Source organism: Hyaena hyaena, unplaced genomic scaffold (assembly GCF_003009895.1).
Source record: "Hyaena hyaena isolate Hyena2069 unplaced genomic scaffold, ASM300989v1 scaffold_66, whole genome shotgun sequence".
NCBI classification, from domain to species: Eukaryota; Metazoa; Chordata; class Mammalia; order Carnivora; family Hyaenidae; genus Hyaena; species Hyaena hyaena.
This window is the reverse complement of record NW_024080696.1, coordinates 2984221-2990963: the sequence shown is the minus strand read 5'-3', so window position 1 is coordinate 2990963 and position 6743 is coordinate 2984221.

Here is a 6743-nt window from a genome sequence, read left to right as displayed (position 1 = left end):
CACCTGGGTGGCTCCTTCGATTAAGTGTCTGACTTTGGCTTAGATCATGATCTCACAGTTTGTGAGTTTGAGCCCCCCATCGGGCTCTGTGCTGACAGCTCAGAACCTGGAGCCTGTTTGGAGTCTGTGCCTCTCTCTGCCTCTTCCAAGCTCATGGTCTGTCTGTCTGTCTGTCTCTCTCTCTCAAAAATGAATAAACGTTAAAAAAGAGGAGGGGGGGCCGCCTGGATGGCTCAGTCGGTTAAGCGTCCGACTTTGGCTCAGGTCATAATCTCACAGTTCGTGGGTTCGAGCCCTGAGTCTGGCTCTGGGCTGACAGCTAGCTCAGAGCCTGGAGACTGCTTCGGACTCTGTATCTCCCTCTCTCTCTGACCTTCCCCTGCTCACGCTGTGTGTCTCTCTTTCAGATATAAATTTTAAAAAAACATTTAAAAAATTAAAAAAAAATAAAAATAAGGGCTACAGTCAATTACATTATAGCCTTAAATTGAACAGAGGGGAAGAGAACTGAAGAGCTGGCTCTTGCCAATCTCCTAGGTAAAGAATCAAAACACATATACGCAGAAAATAGGTCTGCTGTCTCAGGCCATTGAATTTACAGGATTCACTGAAAGGAAGAAAAAACATGAAGTTTCCTAACCCACAAAAGTTAGAAAGCTACTTGTTACAATAAAATTGCTTATTGGGGCAGCTGGATGGCTCAGTTTGTTGAGCTTCCTGCCCTTGATTTCAGCTCAGGTCATGATCTCACGGTTTCTGAGTTCAAGCCCTTCCTCTCTCTCTGCCCCTCCCTTGCTCTCATTCTCTCTGTCTCCCCCTAAAATAATTAACATTTTAAAAAAGCTGATTATTGTGGCTCTTTCTATTAGGTACACAATTGGTTTATATGGTATATTGTACCATACACTAAGCTAAAGTGCAATATCTAAGTGGGTTTTTTATTTAAAATTTTAATTAAAAAAATTTTTTTTTTAATTTTTGAGAGCAAGACAGAGCATGAGTGGGGGAGGGACAGAGAGAGAGCTAGACACAGAACCTGAAGCAGGCTCTGGACTCTTCACTGTCAACACAGAGTCCGACAAGGAGGAGCTCGAACTCGCAGACTGCAAGATCATGACCTGAGCAGAAGTCAGGCACTTAACCAACTGAGCCACCCAGGTGCCCTAAAATTTGAATTTTAAAGGCCAGAAGTTTGTGCCCTTATTTTAGTGAATTATTTGCCATCTGCAATTAGATGTCTTGTGACAAGGATCATGAGAGCTATGTAAAAGAGACCTGGACAATTTAGGCAGAATAATTGCAGTCCTGAAGAGGGCCAGCAATTAAATACAGCCTGCATCCAGCATCTTAGGATATTTTAAGGCATCTGATGGCATTATGCCTGGTTCCTGGGATTCATATGTTGAAAGCCTTTTAGGCTTTCTTTTAAAATATGTATTTAAAGCCATTAATTCTCTCTTGAAGCAAACAAAGGAGGGAGCCTTTAATAGAATCTCACTGGACTTCTGCTAATCCAGGGAAACCAATAAAAATTTTCAAAAGCGCGGCTTATAGTCTCCAGTTCACCTAAGACAATCAACAATTTGATCAACTCATTTAAAAAATCATTAAATCATTTCCATTGAAGCAATCCATCATTATAGAGATTTTATTGATATAATGTTTTGAGAGGCAGCTGGTTGGCTCAGTCAGTAGAGCATGCACTTCTTGATCTCAGGGTCATGGGTTTGAGCCCCATGTTGGGAATAGAGATTACTTTTAAAACAATAATGTTTTAGAGGCACCTGGGTGGTTCAGCTGGTTAAGCATCCCACTTCAGCTCAGGTCATGATCTTATGGTTTGTGGGTTTGAGCCCCATGTTGGGTTCTGTACTGACAGCTTAGTGTCTGGAGCCTGCTTTGGATTCTATATCTTCATCTCTCTCTGCTCTGTCAGTTTAGAACTCCAGCGTGGAGTTAGAGGGGGACTCAAACACAAACTGTGACATCATGACCTGAGCTGAATCAAAGAGTTGGAGGCTTACCCAACAGAGCCACCCAGGGGTCAGGAACGGGGTGGGGGGGGGGAGCGGTATTGGGAGGAAAGAATCTTAAGAATATTAAGCAGGTTCCACACTCAGCATGAAGCCCAATGTAGAGCTCGATTTCACAACCCTGGTATCATGAAGTGAGCCAAAATTAAGAGTCAGATGCTCAACCAACTGAGCCACCCAGGCACCCCAAATATGTTTTGTTTGTTTTGTTTTGTTTTAATGACCATGAAAATAATTAGATTTTCAAGGCTGTGCTTTGGAGGACATAAACAGAGGGAGGTGAAAGAGTATATGAGGATGAGGGAAGGAGCCTGAATTTGATGGGATGGCTGGAGAAGACCTCTCTAAAAAAGATGACATTTGGGGCACCTGGTTGGCTAAGTCAGTAGAGCATGTGACTCCTGATCTAGGGGTTGTAGGTTTGAGCCCCACGTTGGAAGTAGAGACTACTTAAAAAAAACAAAATCTTAAAAAAAGTTTTAATAAATAGATAGATAGATAGATAGATAGATAGATAGATAAAAAGATGACATTTGAGTTGAGCATCAGGGGACAGCAAAGTAAAAGCTGGAATGGAAAGTGTTCCCCTGGAAGGTTTCTCAGTAGTTTGAAAAGCCAAGGAGAAAAGGGAAGGGCATTGGAGGAACAAAATGTCAGTATGATGAGAGAGGGGGACAGTGGTAGGCATGAGAGACAGGCCATCTTTCCAGGACAAGGAGTTTGGATTTTATTCTAAGCCTCTAGAAGCACTGAAGAGTTTTTTGTTTTTTTTTAATAGTTTATTGTCAAGTTGGTTTCCATATAACACCCAGTGCTCATCCCCACAAGTGCCCTCCTCCATTCCCATTACCCCTTTCCCCTCCCCCCACCCCATCTGCCCTCAGTTTGTTCTCAGCATTCAAGAGTCTCTCATGGTTTGCCTCCCTCCCTCTCCCCCATTTTTCCCCTTCTTCTCCCCCATGGTCCTTCGTTAAGTTCCTCCTTATCCTCCTATATGTGCAAACATATGGTATTTGTCCTTCTCTGCCTGACTTATTTAGCTTAGAAGCACTGAAGGGTTCTAAGAAGGGAGGTGAGATGTGTGGTTTGCTTTCTAAAAGCCCTTGCTGGTAGATTGTTTCCAGAGATTGCTACAACCCTCCACGCCATCCCGCATGCCCTTTGGCAAATGTGACTTTGCCACTCCTCCACCTATTTTCCCTCATTTTGGATGGGCACAGGTCCTGTGATTTGCTTTAACCAATAGAATGTGGTAGGTGTGACAGTGACACTGTACAACTTCTGACCATATACTGTACAACTGGACCATATAAGGCCTTGCTACTAGTTCTCTTTTCATTTTCTTGGAGCCTGGAGCCACCATGAAAAGCGATCTGGGTTAGAGGTGCTGGAGAATCCCCATGTAGAGAGAGGCCCTGAAGGATGCCAGAGCACAAGAGTAGAGAGGCTCCAGCATCACAGCCATCACAGATGAGCCATCCCAGCCATCTTGATTCTCCAGCCCAAACTACAGGCACCTGAGCAAGTCCAGTCCACACCATATGGAACACAGCCTTGCTATTCCAGCTGAACCCTGCTCTGCCAATCCACAGAATCATGAGCAAACAAATGGCTGGGTTTTGTTTTGTTTTGTTTTGTTTTGTTTTGTTTTGTTTTGTTTTGTTTTAGGAGGCTCTACACCCAATGTGGGGCTTGAAATCATAATTCCTAGATCAATAGTTGCATGCTTTACTGACAGCCAGCCAGGCACCACTAAAATGGCTGGTTTTTTTTAGGCCAGTAGGGTTTGGGATGGGTTGTCACACTGCAGTAGATAACTGGTTCCTACATTCTGGCTGATGTAGGGAAAATGGATTGCAGATTTAAGGATGGAAGAATAAATAACAGTGGAAAGTGAGAAAAGTAGGTAGATTTTATATAAATTTCAGAGGTAGACTAGATAAGATTTGTTTATAGCTATTTAACATGGGTGGTCAGGGAAAGGACTCCTTCCAGGCATTTGGTTTGAGTAAGTAAATGTATGGTAATGCCATTTTTTAAAATAAGTGAGACCTAGATAGGAACAGGATTGTGGGCCAGGATATGAATCAAAGTCCTTGATTTCTAATAGTCTAGTTATTGTATACTATCACAGGGAAATTTCTCTTAATCCTGCTATTTGGCTATTTCTTAAATGTCTATCATGTTGCCTTTGGAATAAATAATGAAATTTTTCAACTTAGAGCCATGAATGTGCTGAAGATGACATTTTTTTAAAAGTTTATTTATTTTGAGAAAGACAGAGACAGTCCAAGTGGGGAAGGGGCAGAAAGAGAGAGGGAGACAGAGAATCCCAAGCAAGCTCCACACTGTCAGCATGGAGCCCAAATGCAGAGCCCAACCTCACAAAACTGTGAGATCATGACCTGAGCTAAAACCAAAAGTTGGACACTTAACCAACTGATCCACGTAGGCGCCTATGTTTTTTGTTTTTTAAAGTTGATTTATTTATTTTGAGGGAGAGAAAGAGAGAGAGAGAGAGAGACAGTATGAGCTGGGAAAGTGCAGAGAGAGAGAATCCCAAGCAGGTTCCATGAAGGGCTCAATATCAGGATCCATGAAATCATGGCCTGAGCCAAAACCAAGAGTCAGATGCTTAACCTACTGAGCACCCCTGGGGTCCCTGAAGATGAAATTTGTGGTTTTTGTTTTGTTTTTGTTTTTGAAAAGATAAGCATTTGTTTTTTAATGTTTATGTATTATTGAAAGAGAGAGAGACAGAGAGTGAGCAGGGTAGGGGCAGAGACAGACAGACAGACAGACAGACCTGAAGCTGTCAGCCCAGAACCTGATGAGGTGCTTGAACTCACAAACTGCAAGATCATGACCTGGGCTGAAGTAGGATGCCCAACCAACTGAGTCACTCAGGCGCCTCTGAAGATGACATTTGTAATGGAAAAGTCTCAAAGTAGTGAGATAGGATTGCTACATGTGGACTTCTGTTTAAAAAATCAACTTTTATTCATATGGATTTTTAAGGACAAGCTTCTGACCCATATGGTGCTGTAACATGAGGGCTTAAAGCTCTTGACAATAGAGTCAACTGAACAGAGGTAGTAACAGCTTCACGTATCTGTAGGTAAGTTTGGACTTGGCAACTCCTGCTTTGGCTGGGAGGTTACACCAACTTATACATTCAATGATACAAACCAGCGGATTCTCCAAGAAAAATGACCTCATTAAAAATCTACTAGAGGGGCACTTGGTTGGCTCAGTCCATAGACCATGCAACTCTTGATCTCAGGGTCATGAGTTCAAGACCAGCATTGGAGGTAGCATTTACTAAGTAAGTAAACAAGTAAATAAATAAATAAATATCTACTGGAATGAGATCTAGGAACTGTCACTTATGTTTTTCACTTAATCTCACCTACAAAAGTGGCAGACATGGTCAGTCATCTACTTACCAGGCATTTCCAAATCTACTTCCCTGTTCTCCTGTGCCTACTTCCCAAACTAGAAATGGTAAAAGTCAGATACTCAAACTCTGACACTCCTTCATATTTGGTCACTAAGAAGTAAGGGGGGATCTTGTTGGGGAACTTCTAGAAAAGAGTTTGCTTTCTTTCTTTTTTTTTTTAATTTCTGAGAGAGAGAGAGAGAGCGTGAGCAGAGGAGCATCAGAGAGAGAGTGAGATACAGAATCTGAAGCAGTCTCCAGGCTCTGAGCTAGCTGTCAGCACAGAGCCCGACACAGGGCTCAAATCCACCAACCGTGAGATCATGACCTGAGCTGAAGTCGGACGCTTAACCGACTGAGCCACCTAGAGTTTGCTTTCTTGTAAGAGAGGCCAATGAATCAGAAGAGCCCCTTGACACTACCCTTTCCTGCTCTGAACACAGTTGTGCAAGAACATGGTATCTAGAGGTAGGGAAATCATTTTGCAACCATGAGGTACCAGGCCTGAGACTGGATGACCTTGCTGAACTAGTGTATTCAGACCTGGCAAGGCTTATGCCCAAACTTATTATTTCATGAGACAATTGAAGTCCGTTATTTTTTTTCTTTTCCTTTTTTTTTTTTTTTTTAGTTTATTAATTTATTTCGAGAGAGACAGAGAGAGTATGCAAGCAGGATAGGGGCAGAGAGAGAGGGGAACAGAGGATCTGAACCAGGCTCTGTGCTGACAGCAGAGAGCCTGATGCAGGACTTGAGCTCATGAGCCACAAGATAATGACCTGAGCCTAAGTCAGACACCTAACTGACTGAGCCACCCAAGCACCCCTATTTTTTTAAGTTTTTTTGTTTGTTTGTTTGTTTACTTTGAGAGAGATAGAGAAAGCATAAGTGAGGCAGAGAGGGGAAAAGACAGAATCCCAGGCAGGTTTTGAAACATCAGCGCAGAGCCTGGCAGAGCTTGAACCCACGAAACGTGAGATCATGACCTGAGCTGAGATCAAGAGTCAGACACTTAACTGACTGAGCCACCCAGGTGCCCCTGAAGTCTTTTCTTGAAGCCAGTGCTTCTCAACCCTGTCTAGTCATGGTGCAAATAGAAAATGATACTGTTTGTATGGCACAGGAACCTAAATGGACAGGCTGCTTGCAGCCAGAGGCAATTGGCCCAGAGACTTTGGCCACCTCAGGTCCTCCTCAGTTGCCCCGAAGGCTGAAGGGATTGATAACTTAGCCATATCCATAACTCATTTATTTGTACATAAGTGGTGACA